A 14,964-nucleotide genomic window follows, 5' to 3' on the forward strand; every position below is an offset into this window, starting at 1 on the left:
GTTTTGAACCTGTTCAATATTGCGGACACATTTCCCATGGAGATTACAAATGGAAACTGGTAGGTAGTTATGAACACAATCCTCTAGTTTGCCTCTGAGTGCTTGACTCGCTTCTCCCTCTACTCCTAATACTTCTGAGTGCACTTTAAATGGTCAGAAAACATGGATACTTGTACATAGTCTCCCATTTGGTTCTGAGTACTGTGTTGTCTGATGTGGGACTTACTTGCTCAGTTAAGGTTATATCTCTTAAAACCAAAGGTCTATACCTGGAAAAGAGCTGAGCAGAGCACAGCACGTCCCAGGAAGGAGTCCAGGCAAGCAGGAAGTAACTGGGTACAGGTATAATACCCTGCCCTCTTTGAAGGATTTAAATGCAGCATGAACCATAGTCCAGGAGTAGAATACTGGAGGACTGCCGCATGGCAGGGTGGGCATGGCGCTCTCCTTCACTTGGGACCTTTGACTTAAGGTAGATCTATGTGGGTTAATGCTGAATGAGGTGGGAGCGTCGAGAAAGCCACACCCTGCAAACCACATTCAACTCCTGCCTACAACAGGCTAGCCAAGGTCAACAGGAAACTTTCTCCAAAGTGAGTCTGGGGTCTACTAGGTAAGAAGGAAACAAGTCTATGTTAAAGGAATAACAGTGTGGATCTATATCTCTTCATGGAGTAGGCATCTGGGGGCCCTTGAAGAGGATAAGCATTACTTTAAAACACATAGACTGGTGGGGACCATGTAATTCCAGCTTCTGGTCTGAACTACATGGTGAGACTCTTTCTGAAGAAAACCAAAGGTTGGAGATACTGCTCTGTGGTTGAGTATGAGTGTGCTTAAGGGCACAGGTTCAATTCCCAGCACGGCAGAAACAAAAATATGCTGTTAGCTGGGGTTTATGGGAACAGTCATAGCTATGGGAATACCTAGTAATTATTTTGATGATTAATGATTAATGATGAGAAAAGCTACTCAATGGGAGCAATCACTTACATAAGGAGGCAAGTTGGAGCTTTCTGCAATTTGTTTCTCAAATTGTGAATGTATTCTGGATACACAACATGTTTCTTGTAATGCTTGTTTTAGAAACTAGAGATACTCTGGTTTCCTCTTCCTTACTGAACTCTTTTTCATTTGTTTGGAATTCTTTGACAACTCCTTTTTTAAAAAAGATTTTATTTATTTATTTTATATGAACACACTGTAGCTGTTTCCAGACAGACCAGAAGAGGGCATCTGAGACTATTACAGATGGTTGTGAGCCACCATGTGGTTGCTTGGAATTGAACTCAGGACCTCTGGAAGAGCAGTCAGTGCTCTTAACCACTGAGCCATCTCTCCAGCCCACAGGGCCACATTCTTAGAGCTGACTCGCCTCCTAGCAGCCTTCAGTTCTCAGCAACTCCTCAGCCAGGGGTAGGGGCTTGTGACACTCTCCTACCTCCATGCTGGACTGTCGACTGGCCTCATCTTGCGCAGGCAGCCATAGCAGTGGTGTGTTCAGGATCCCCATCATGGATAGAAGACATTTTCACTCTGCCTAGTTTCTTTTCTAACATGCCTAATGTAGCTTCCTTCTATATGTTTGCTGATCTTTCCTATGGAATGCACATAAGTTAAACTTGAGGCTGTTTTGCCTTACAGCTTAGGAGGTTAGATGGTACTCATGGAAAATCAGCCTACTGTGATACCTTTTTGAGGAAAACTGGTGAGAGGTGTTTGGATCCACATGAGTTAGTTGTAAGGCTGTGTCAGTCTTAATTCAACAGGGCTTGATGGCTGTGGCATGGGCACTGAGTCCCAGACCATATCCCATCTCAGCCTTTGGCTTGGGTATCCAAAAGACTCAGAAGAGCATGAGGAGGTTGGCCATGTGAAAGGTGAAGGACAGCAGACTGAGAGGGAAAAGGGGATGAATGGGTAGATCCCTGCTGTGGTGTAATGGGGCTTAGTCTTGTCAGGGTCTTCTGAGACATGTCTACATTCAAGTTGCTTCACCAAAGGAGGGGAGGGAGGCTGGGTACATTCTATCCTATAGCTGGGTTGGGAATCCAGAATGAGATTGAAATTCTACTCTTTGAAATTCTCACTACCTACACAACACACGTACATGCACACATGCTTGACTGCAAGAGAGAGGCTGTACCTGTTGTAAATATTAAAAGGTTCTGTTGTTATCAGCACCACAGTCTCACTCCACAGAAGCTGCTCCAGTTCAGAGTTGGGCATCCGGATGCTATCACACGATCTGCAAGTCTCCCCTTCCTTGGTTTACTTCCTGGCTGTTCACACTGCCAGCCCTGGCTGCTTTTGTCCTGGGCGGTCTATGACCACCACAGCATGTTGCCTTCACACTGTTCTTTACCACCCAGTAAAAACATGACTCCACAATCAATAACTTATCAAACAGATCTCAATCCACAATCCCTCCACACAAGCTTACAACCAGTTGATAAAGATATACACTGCCCACCTAGATAAGATAAATTGACCTATAAAAATCCTTAGAAATAGTCATATCTACTTAAGGCTACTCAGAGCTGGATGGAGATGGTTCATCATCTTCCATCTTGAATCTCCTGTTTCTCCCCATCTTCTTCCTCTTTCCCAAAACTTGTTCCCACTGACTCTCTACTGTCTAATCATGTATTACCTTGACATCATTCAACAGTCCCCTCCAAGGATGCCCACTCAGTGCAGGAGGAGACCTGTTAGTTGAGGAAGATGAGATGGGCACCAACAGCCCTTGCTTGTTACAAAGTCTAAAAGTTTCTGTATTGTAGAGCAGTGTCCTTACATCACTAAATCTGTTATACTTCCCATGTATGTGCATTTCTGTACTTATTTTATTCTGTCTGATATCAGGTTCCTCCTGAAAGACAGCAAGGGTTATTGCATCTTCAGCAATCTTAGAGTGTGTTAACTTAATGAGTCAGAGAGAAAAATGGAAAGGTCAGGCACATAGATACACATGGATGAAGCAGAAAAGGCTACACTGCTACTTTATTGTTTTTAGCTTTTATACCTTCTCAGGATAATTGATCATGTGTTTTTAAAGCATGTTTACATTCCATAAGTTCATAGTAACTTTAAACCAATAGTTCATGTCATAGGTCAATAAGGCTTACAGAGTTACTAACAGCAGAACTGTTTGTTTTTCCATTAAGACTAGTACCCGACTAAACATTCATTATGTGTTTTCAAGTCCCCCATAAGTTCATTATAATTGTTATGTCATAATTAGCATAGTTTTGTCAAGAGAGAAGTCATCTGCCTCGTGTCTTACTATTTTGAAGCTTTGTATAAACTAGTCCATTTATTTTTTTTGTCCTTGCACCTACAATAAATTGCCCATTCCTAGTTTATGACCTTTAGTTACCAGATAGTAGCCTCATTCCTAACCTAGAAAGAATGTTTTCCTTGGTCATAAATTTGTTCCAAGCCTGCTTTCTTTTTCTAGTGCAATTATCTTATGACATATAAAGGTTTGGAGGGCTCTAATTGCAGCTTTTATTCTATAGGGATTCTATAGGATCATTAGGAGTTATGAAATCATCAGTTTGCCTACACAGCATCACTACATGAAAGTACATTTTCATATTGATCTGCAGGAAATTTTCTCAATAGGTGGGCTACACAAATGACCCTTCACAAGACAGCTGTACTGCCTTAGAACAGCAATGCTGCCTGTTAAGTAGAAGTGGTGAGAACACCAAACACTGTTACTCTTTGCCTCCATTTCCTATCTCTAAATGGCCATGCCTCTCCCATAAGAGACTTTAGAGAAATCACCTGAACTCTACCACTAAGGTCATTCCAGGGCTTTGGGAAACAGCCAGTGAGTATCCTCAGGTTTCCCCCTGAACATGGTACATCCCACCATGGTTGTATTAGTGGATGATTGCACATACCCTGCCCCCTGGAATTGGAGGCAGTTTTTCTGCGTATGGAAAGATACTGACAGTCATGCTTGTACAGGGTCTGTGGTACCAAAATAGAATTATACTAAACATTGTCCTGACTGGTTCAGTCAAAGGCCCATCCCTACTGACTTCATGTGGCAGGATGAAGAAAAGACATAAATACCCATTGATACAGGGGTGGGGGGAGTGTGGGAGACTGAGTTGTCCCCATGAGAGACTTGAGCCTAAGGAATCTATGGTTTAGGATCTTGCTTCACAGCTTCCAGCTCTGAATTGTGACACTCAGAGGGCTGATATTTTACTGATAGTAGCAGAATGGATATGGTTGCTTAGGATGTTAAGAATCCTTGTCAAACCAGGAGGTAGATCCCACCACCCAGGAGGCAGATGCAGGCAGATCTCAGTTCCAGGCCAGCCTGGTTCACAGAGTGAATTGCAGGACAGCCAAGGCTACAAAGAGAAACCTGTGTCCAAAAAAAAAAAAAAAAAAAAAAAAAAAAAATGAAGCCAACCACAACCACAAAATCCTTGTCAAAACACAGCTGGAATCGTTTGCATGCTGGCCCCAGGCTCTCACGGCTGTCCTAGATATATCCTCTTCATGTAGGACCCATCATTCTGTGTGATTCAGCTATGCAATGACTTTCAGTGTTGACATCTCAGGTCTCTTAGATCTTTTTCTTTAAAATCACTAAGTATGTCCACCTTGACCAATTCCATGCCTCAGTGCTGAGAGGCCTACCTTCTTTCTGTTTCTTGGCTACTGCTCTGCAGTGAACACACTGGACACCAGACTCACCTTTAACTTAGAGATCTGCCTGCCTCTGTGTTCAGAGTGCTGGGATTTAGAGGCATGTGCCACTACTGCCCGGCTGCATGCACGCCCTGAATTTAAGCTCTGGTTGAAGGGAGAGTGAGATTTAACCAGGTACCCACAGAATTTCCAGCTTAAGCTTCCTGGTTTTACAGCTGCACAAAGATAGAGTTGCAGAATGGCTATGAAGAGACAAACCCCTCAGCCTGACATCTGTTTTGCATCTGGGCTACGTAATGGGCTGTGAGGAGAATAGTGTTAAGTCATCTGAGCCGCAATTGGAAGAGGCTGTTATTTGACGTGTATCATGTGTCTTAGGCACTGTGCTTGGCCCTGGGAATGCAGATACAATCTACCCTGAAAAGACCCAAGCTTGAGTCAAGAGACCATATGTACAGGCTGGGTTTCTATGTCAACTTGACACAGGCTGGAGTTATCACAGAGAAAGGAGCCTTCCTTGAGGAAATGCCTCCATGAAATCCAACTGTAAGGCATTTTCTCATTTAGTGATCAAGGGGGAAGGGCCCCTTGTCGGTTGTACCATTCTTAGGCTGGTGGTCTTGGGTTCTTTTTTTTTTGTTTGTTTTGTTTTGTTTTCATTTTATTACTATTATTAATTTGGCAATAATTTAGTTGGTGAGAAAAAAGGCAACAGAAGGAATACATTATTTAGTCATGAAGTCTAAAAATATCTTAATATGCTCTCTCAGTCTGGGGAATTGCTGGTCATGGAGTGATGTGAACTGCATATTTCACATAGATTCAGAGACATGGCTTCATTACAATTTTCATTTCAAATCAGGATCTACATAGTTTTGGAATAAACAGATTTTTTTTAATTGGCTGTATTTCTTACTGGTTATGAGAAATCTGTACACACAAAAGTAAAAATCTTATGGCCACAGGTTTTTTTTTTTTTTCATCAGGACCTTCCCATTTTATTTTATTTTATTTTATTACAACTTTATTTAAAGAAGAGAGATACATGTACAGACTTTTAAAAGCATTTTGGCAAATCTTTTAGAGGTTTGATAGTATGCATTGAAGTCCCACTAGTTACCATAAGCATAAAGTACATGTAGAACAGAATGTAACATGGAAGCAGTCAGTTTTCTTGATGTGTATAAATTAAACATAATGATTTAATTTTTGGATACCAAAAATTGCCACAAGGCTATATTCCTAGCTCTTGGATTATTAATGGTTTAAGGTCTAGGTGTACCAAGTCTTGTGTTCAATAAGAAAGCAAACGGAGTAAGCCAGTAAGTAACATCTCTCCGTGGCCTTTGCTTCAGCTCCTGCATCCTGACCTGCTGAGTTCCAGTCCTGACTTCCTGTGATATCAAACAGTGTCTTAGTTGGGGTTTGAATTCCTGCACAAAACATAATGGCCAAGAAGCAAGTTGGGGAGGAAAAGGTTTATTCAGCTTACATTTCCCACATTGCTGTTCATCACCAAAGAAAGTCAGGACTGGAACTCAAGCAGGTCAGGAAGCAGGAGTTGATGCAGAGGCCATGGAGGGATGTTACTTACTGGCTTGCTTCCCCTGGCTTGCTCAGCCTGCTTTCTTATAGAACCCCAGACCACCAGCCCAGGGGTGGCACCACCCAAAACGGGCTGGGCCCTTCCCACTTGATCACTAGTTGAGAAAATGTCTTACAGCTGGATCTCATGGAGGCATTTTTTTTTTCACCTGAAGCTCCTTTCTCTGTGATAATTCCAGCTTGTGTGAAGTTGACACACAAAACCAGCCAGTACAAACAAACAGCAGTGTGGAAGTGTAAGCTGAATAAACCCTTTCCTCCCCAATTTTCTTCTTGGTCATGATGTTTGTGTAGGAATAGAAATCCTGACTAAAGACACCATGCCAAGTGTCAGGATACAGGCAAGAGTAGTGACGTAAGAAAACTCACTAGACAGAGAAAGACAAGGACGGTAAGAAGAGCAAGTGTTTTCTAGAAAGCCACAGTGAAGCACTCTGGATTCAGCAGTCCCCACCTCATGAGGGGAGCACAGAGAGGAAGGTCGAGGTAGCCTAGAAGTCAGCAATGATTTATCTGTAGGGAAATTATGTGCTAACAAATGATTGTAGGTATAGTAGTTCATAATCACAGAAACTTACTCTCTAACAGTTCAGGGGGCCAGAATCCGACAGAATCAGGGCTCTAGCAGGGCCTTGCTCCCTCTGCCGACTTCTGGGGAGTCCTTCCCTTGCCTCCTGTAGCTGCTGGTTGGTGCTGGCACTCATTGGCTTGTGGCTGTATTGACCCTAACCCCTTTTGTTGCCACCTTGCCGTGTCTGTCTCCTTTGCTTTCTTACTCCATTAAGCATTGAGCTAAATATGAGACCCATCTCTAGTTCTGGGTACTATTAAAACACGAGAGCGTAATCCTTTTATTTAGCCTTTGACATTAACATTCACAGCTCCCAGGGACAAAGGCATGGATGTCTTTAGGGGCCATTTTTCAGTTTAGCACACTATGAGAGAAAGGGCTTCCTTATTTAGTGTGCATGGTATATGCATATGTTCTAGCGTATGTGCGAGCATGTATGAAGAGGACAGGGGTTGACATAGGGTGTTTATTGTTCTTTGGCTTATTTTTTGAGGCAGGGTCTCTCACTGTACCCTGGGGCTCATTAATATGCTAGGGCCCCAGGCTGGTATGGCAAATACTTTAACAACTGAGTCTTTTTGTTTTTGTTTTTTTGACAAAGTCTTCCTGTAGATCAGGAACTTGCAATCCTCTTGCCTTGACCTCTTGTGTGCTGAGAAGGTCAGCACACACCACCAGCCCCAGCTACTATGAGATCGTAAGCAGGGCAACAACTCAGTCCGACTGTCTTTCAGGGCATGACACCAGCACAGAGAACACCATAACACTGTGGTTAACCTAATGGAAATAGAGCAGAAAGAACAGTGAGTCAGAGAAACTGCCGGATGGGCAGCCTAGAACCTTGTGGCCCTAGAGTCAGTCTCTCTGTATCTCTGTCTCTCTGTGTCTGTTTCTGTCTGACTCTGTCTCTCCTCCTGTCACGCGCCCACGCTTCCCGCCGCTAGGAACAGGCGTGCAACAAAACGAACAGCTTCTTCTGTGGATAACCTTTATTGAACAGCACTTTGAGCAGGGGCTTCATGAGCAGGAAACTTGTCTCTGAGTCGGGGACTCCCTACCGAGTTCTACTGTCTAGACGGCCTCTCACACATAGTCCCCCAAGAACGATCTCTCTGTCCAGTCTCTGTCCACGTGGGACCTCCCCCAATCTCTCCTATCAGGTCCCTCTCCACGTGGCGCCTCTCCGCCATCCCTCCACGTGGGGTCTCTCTCTCTGTCTTACTCTTCTTCTCTCTTCTTCTCCTCTTGGGGGAAGAAATGCACTGCTATATATGCCTAGGAGACTTGTGTCGCTACCTGATTGGTGCGCCCTCCAGTAACTCAATAGTATGCCCCGAGAGCGGGCTAATGACGTATGTGGCGCATGTGCATTAAGTCTCTTGGCTGGGCAGCAGCTCTGTTTGCTGAGCTCTCGGCGGGAAGCCGGCGCCATGTTTGGGTGCCGCACAAACGGCTCCCTACATCCTCCCTTTGCTTTCATTAGAGTGTCTCTCTGTAGCACTGGCGGAAGCCTCAATGTGGATAGAGAGTTGGAGTTGACCTGGAGCTCAGAGATCCACCTGCCTCTGCCTTTGCCACTACACCTGGCTTTCCCTTCAGAGTTTTTGAACCCCTCTATAGTGGCTCAAATGCTTGGCCAGCAGAAAGGGGCACTATTAGGAGGTACAGCTCTCTTGGATCAGCTGTGGCCTTGTTCTAGGAGGTACATCACGGTGGGGGTGGGCTTTGAGGGCTTCTCTGATGCTCAAGCTCCGCCCAGTACAGAAAAGAGCCTCCTCCTGGCTGCCTTCTAATCAAGATGTAGAACTCTTGGCTCCTCCAGCACCAAGTCTCCCTGCATGCTGCCATGCTTCCCACCATGATGGTGGACTGAACCTCTGCAACTGTAAGCCAGCCCCAGTTAAATATTTGTCTTATAAGAGTTGCCATGGTCATGGTTTCCCTTCACAGCAATGAAACACTAAGACAGAAGTCTAAGACACCCTTCCTATACACAAACATAACATTTTTATTTTAGAGGCCATCACCCCATTTCCCTTGTTGCTGCCTAAACCACATGGCTAGAGTCTGAGGATTGGATAGGAAACTCTGGCTACCTATATACCTCCTCCTGTGTGTGCTTGGAAATATTTGATTTAGGGGCTTCTTAATGGATGAAAGCAACAACTGAGTTGATACTGACAATACATAGAGTGTTACGTTTTTGTTGTTGTTGTTTGCTTTTAAATCTGGCATGGGGTGGGTGAGTAGGGACCGGGTTAGAACGAAGCAGCAGAGACCCAGAGGCAAGTATCTCTCCTACAGGCATGTCTGACCTCTCGACACTGAGACAGGACATTGTCACCTACAGGGTTGATGCTCCAGAGCTGAGCAACTGAGACACTTATATCTCCCCGGGCTGCAAATGTTTACAGTTTGGTGGAATTCATAGCTGTTCTTTACTGCATCCAGCCTGCTAGCTGTGGGTGGGGATTCCAGAAGAGAATCTTTCTTAAGGTGATAGCTGTTTGGTAAAGAGCATGACTCTATAGATAAACTGAGACCCTGGTATTTTGGGGGCTTCAGACTTGGACACATTTAGGGCAAGAAAAGAAAGGGCACCTGTTAGTTGCATTATGCAGTAATATTTTGGGAAATGTGGTGGTCACTATGCCAAACACTTAAAAAAATGGCATTATGGGATGGGGAGCTGGCTCTGTTCATAAAGTGCTTGCCACACAAGCACAAGAACCTGAGTTCAATCCCCAGCAACTGTGTAAAAATCCACGCACAGGGTGCACACCTGTAATCTCAGAGGCAGAGACAGGCAATGGTTGTTTGCATAACAACATTATAGGAGCTTGTTGGCTAGTTGGTGTAGCTGAATCGACGAGCTCCAGGTAGAGACCCTGTCTCAAAAAAATATGGTAGATAGTGATAAACACACCTAATTACTACACCCCAACACATGCACCCGTGTATTCACATGAAAGCACACACACACACACACCTCCAGAACAAAAGATGGCTCTGTTGTAGTATCAGTGATTTTCCTTACAATAAAAGTACACAGTTTAGTGATTCTTAGTAGTTAGACAATCATTACCACCATTGACTTTAGCATTTTAAACATCCTGCTAGTCAGTCCTCGACACTCCCTCCACCCCAGCTCTACTAAGCAGCCTCTGGTCTGCTCACTGCTTTCATGGATTTGCCTGTGTTGGACATTCACATAAGTGGACACCAACACAATCTTTTGTTAAGATAGTGACATCTAAAGCAAAAGAAACTAGCCCTTTGTCTTAGGGTTTTTACTGTTTGTGAACAGACATCATGACCAAGGCAACTATTATAAGAACATTTAATTGGGCTGTCTTACTGGTTCAGAGGTTCAGTCCATTATCATCAAGGTGGGAGCATGGCAGCATTCAGGTAGGCATGGTGCAGGAGGAGCTGAGAGTTCTACATCTTCATCTGAATGCTGCTAGTAGAATACTGACTTCCAGGCAGCTAGGATGAGGGTCTTAAGCTCACACTCACAGTGACACACCTACTCCAACAAGGCCACACCTCCTAATAGTGCCACTCCTTGGGCCAAGCATATTTAAGCTACCACACCATTGGTATCTTTTGCTCAAGACTGAGCCTGATGGGTTTTTTTCTGAAGAGGTCATCCTCTCTATTGGTTGAACAGCAATTATGGCATGGATAACGAATGGGGAACTCTTGCTTAGTGGTCTTTTATAGGAGTCTCACAATGGAAGAACTTACTTATTTCTCTGACATGCTCACATGTTGTTCTCAACATTTTAAAGAAGGGGGTTGGTTGCAAGTCTTTGATGTCTAGTTACCACAACTTACACACACACACACACACACACACACACACACACACACAGAGTTTTGAGTCGGGGCATGCATGAGTTATGAAGGGATAAGGAACAGTGTATAAAAGATCAGAGCTATACAACTGAGTTGATTATACCAGGAGTATAAACTGTGATAAGACTGATTACATAGTTTTTCTTAAAGGGCAGTTGATTCTGATCAGGCTAAGTACACAGTATATAAACAACATGAGCACATGATTCTAAGTGGCCTCCAAACCCATTATTAAGTTGGTCACACACTGGGCCAAAGGCTGGCTTATAAAATGCAAGCCACAAGAAGCGTTTCTCAGAAAAACCATCCCCCCACCATTTGTTTACTAGCTTCCTACTCTTACTATGTTTTCAAAGTTCATCCATGTTCCATGGATGACTATTCCCTTCCCATTGTGGATATGCATGGATATATTAAACTTTACTTACCATCACTTACTGGCCACCAGACTATTTATACTTTTTGTCTATTATTAATAAAACTGCTATGAACATTTGTGCACTTTGAAAAATGGATTTATAGTTTTCTTGTTATTGGTAGAAATCTGAGTAGATTGAATTGTCAGGTCAATTTGTCTATTTATTCAGTCTTTTTTTTTATTAATTTATTTATCCACTGAGTCTTTTTTTAATTTTAGAACTTGGTTGCCCTTTGTTTTTGAAGAAGAGTCCAGCTGTGGCATGAGGGAGGAGTCTAGCTGTGGTGTGAGGGAGATGTCCAGCTGTGGTGTGAGGGAGTTGTCCAGCTGTGGTATGAAGGAGGAGTCCAGCTGTGGTGTGAGGGAGGAGTCCAACTGTGGTATGAAGGAGGAGTCCAGCTGTGGTGTGAAGGAGGAGTCCAGCTGTGGTGTGAGGGAGGAGTCCAGCTGTGGTGTGAAGCAGGAGTCCAGCTATGATATGAAGGAGGAGTCCAGCTGTGGTGTGAAGGAGGAGTCCAGCTGTGGTGTGAGGGAGGAGTCCAGCTGTGGTGTGAGGGAGGAGTCCAGCTGTGGTGTGAAGCAGGAGTCCAGCTATGATATGAAGGAGGAGTCCAGCTGTGGTGTGAAGGAGGAGTCCAGCTGTGGTGTGAGGGAGGAGTCCAGCTGTGGTGTGAGGGAGGAGTCCAGCTGTGTTCTTTTTCACATGGATATCCAAGTGTCTTAGCACCATTTATTTATTTTTTTAAGATTTATTAATTATATGTAAATACACTGTAGCTGTCTTCAGACACACCAGAAGAGGGTGTCAGATCTCATCACAGATAGCACCATTTATTGAAAGAATATGTGAAGCATCTGATGACATCTGTTCCCCTTTTTCTCATAAGACCCTAAGGATATGCGTTCTCATTTCCTTGTCATAGATAAAGACACTGGATCTTAGAAAGACCAGTAACCGGCCACACAACTGTTAAGCACAGGGACCTACACTTGAACTCGAGTTCCTCTGACCCTAGACACTATTCTTTAAAAGTCTTTCATAAATTATAAAGCAACAGTGTAGAGATGCCTTATGGAAAAGAATAAGCTTTCTAAAGGAGAAAGAGAGAGAGAGAGAGAGAGAGAGAGAGAGAGAGCTGATAGCCAAGCACTGAGACAAAGAATAAAACAGAGGCAGAGAAAGACTGCTTGCATCTGTGTATTCATAAAAACAGTGGCTTTTGGATGTTTTTATTTACATACATTGTTTTTAACTAGAATAACCAATGTCTCCTTGACTTTTGTATATGTAATTCACACAAAACTCCCCATGATAGCACCAAGACTACACAACTGAGGAAGAAAACCAATATTTGGTCTTGGTAAGAACCCACCTCCTTTAGCATCATGTTAGAAAACCATCAGAGATCAAAAGTCTCTTCCCAAGAAATGTGTACATCAATATATTCATTATACAAATTGTTATGTGCTGCGTATTATCCGTGTTTTTCGTGTTGATACTGTTTCATTCTTCCCTCATTTCTCCAAAGTGGTTAAAAAACAAAACAATAACAACAAAACAACAAAAAAAATCTCATCACAGACACCATTTGTAACTGTATCTACTTTGAGAGCAGGAAATGCACACCCCTTCCCAGCACATAGTTCACTAATGTTTTTCAAATGAATAATAAAGACAGTCATGCAGGATTCTCCTAGAATCTCAGGGGACCACTGGAACACCAAATGGTATGGAGCATAGTGTGTAAAAGTGCCCGAATAACCGACCACATGTGATGAGACGGTAGGGGGCAGAGAGGCTGCCTGAGGGTAGAGGAGACAGCCTTCTCACCCAGGACAGTCCTTCTCACGAGGACTGTGGCTTAAGGGCCTTTCAGAGTAAGAACCGTGCGAGTCAATTGTGGACTTCTGAAATGTACTTCTCCCCCTGCTGCAGGCTGCTCCCTGCATTTAGAGCCTCCTTATTGGGTGGGTGGCTGGCCGGCCACAGGGTTGTTATCTGATGCAGGTCCTTCATTAGTTCTTGGCTGCAAAGACCATGCATGCATACATTGACAGGAAGCTTGTTTTGCAACAAAATTCTCTGGCATTTTTAATGTCTTGAACAGATTTGTATTTCCTCTAGGATAACTTGGTGTCCTCTGCCTCGGTCACTATGCATGAGTCATAGCTCTGAGATTTTCAGGACCTGAAAGGTCATACATCAGCTCTAAGTATTTAAAAATTAAAAATGTAGCTAGATATATAATCATTAAATTTTGTTTCATCCTCCAGCATCAACAAACACACATAAAGTTTTCATTTGATCAAAAATTGTCAAACTACCAGAGACGGATTAAATTTGATGAGTACAAATTTAGAATATATTACCATAATGATGAATTCCATTCCAAAATAAATTTATTTTTCATTTTAATAAATTACCTGGGCTGAAGAGATGGCTCAGCCGTTAAGAGCACAGGCTGTTTTTCTAGAGGTCCTGAGTGCAGTTCCCAACAACCACATGGTGGCTTCAACCATCTATAATGAGATCTGCTGCCCTCTTCTGGTATGCAGGTGTACATGAAGATAGAGCGCTCATATACATAAAATAAATAAATCTTAAAAAAATCCTAATATATTCAAAACACAGGTAAGAAATATAACTTATATTTAATACATGCTAATCAATTAAGTTGCTACACAATAATGATGATGATGATAATAATAATAATAGAGCTGAAAGTTTTTGACATTTTGGAACTGCAATTCTGACAGAGATGCTTTTTGTAATTCAATTTGGTGTTCTACGTTTTAGGATCAGTGTGGTGAGTCTTGTGAGTTCTGCCTAAACCTCCATGTATAGACATTTAAGAGCAAATGTCACACGAACTCCCTGGAGAACGGTGGCAGGAGAGAGGCGCCCCGGCAAAGGCAGCACCTGCTCTTAAAGGTCTTACGTATTTATAGGAGCACGTTGGAGAGAACTCACAAGACAACGTGTGGATTCTCCCCGAAGCAAGTCTCGGAGGGAGAAAGGAGGCGGATCTAGTGGGCGTTTCTGAAGTTTTGTGGTCTCCTTTCCCTTTTCTGGAAAGCAAGGACATTGGTGGGAACTGAACCCAAAGCCTTGCATAAGCCAGGCAAGCGTTCTCTCACAGAGCTGCACCTTGGTCTCAGTGATTTTTCTGAACTAATTTAACCTTAACCTAAGTGTTCCAAATATCCCCGGCAACCAGTGTGCAAGGTGAGTAAACTGTCCTGTCTGGAAGATCCATGCCTTCGTATGGATTCTGCTCCATAGCCTCAGTAGTGCTGCAGTCTGATTAAAGCATTTACGAAACACAAAAGTATTGATTCTCCTTACCATTTGTCATCTGCTCTTAGGCGTTGTCCAAGTCACACCTCCCGAGTCATTTCCCCTAGGAATTACGTGGGAACTGCTGTGTTTAAGGATACACTGCTACAGCCTGTTGTACACTGATTTGTTCCCCTTAGCGTGGAAAAAATATATAATTTATTTATTTATTTATAAATCTGCGGTGTACACACAACCGCCAGCGGATTAATTTCAGCATCCATGGGTAAGTCTGAGAAAGGCCTGCTTTCTTCCAGGCCCTGGCACATGGTGGTGCTGGGCGCTGGAACGAATCCGTGAACCCCGGGCGCGCAGCCAGTTCGGAGTTAGGTCTTCACCCCAACTCTCCCGGCCCCGCCCCAGGTGACCCCTAGGAGCTCCCTCAGGGGGTGTGGCTGGCGCGGGGCATGCTGGGCGGGCAGGTGGGCAGGTGCTTGGGCGGGGCGCGCCGTGGTTGGCGGCGGGTGGAGGGGCGGGGGCTGCGCACCCGGAAGA

Source organism: Micromys minutus (genome assembly GCF_963924665.1).
Source record: "Micromys minutus genome assembly, chromosome: 1".
In the NCBI taxonomy this organism is placed as follows: Eukaryota; Metazoa; Chordata; class Mammalia; order Rodentia; family Muridae; genus Micromys; species Micromys minutus.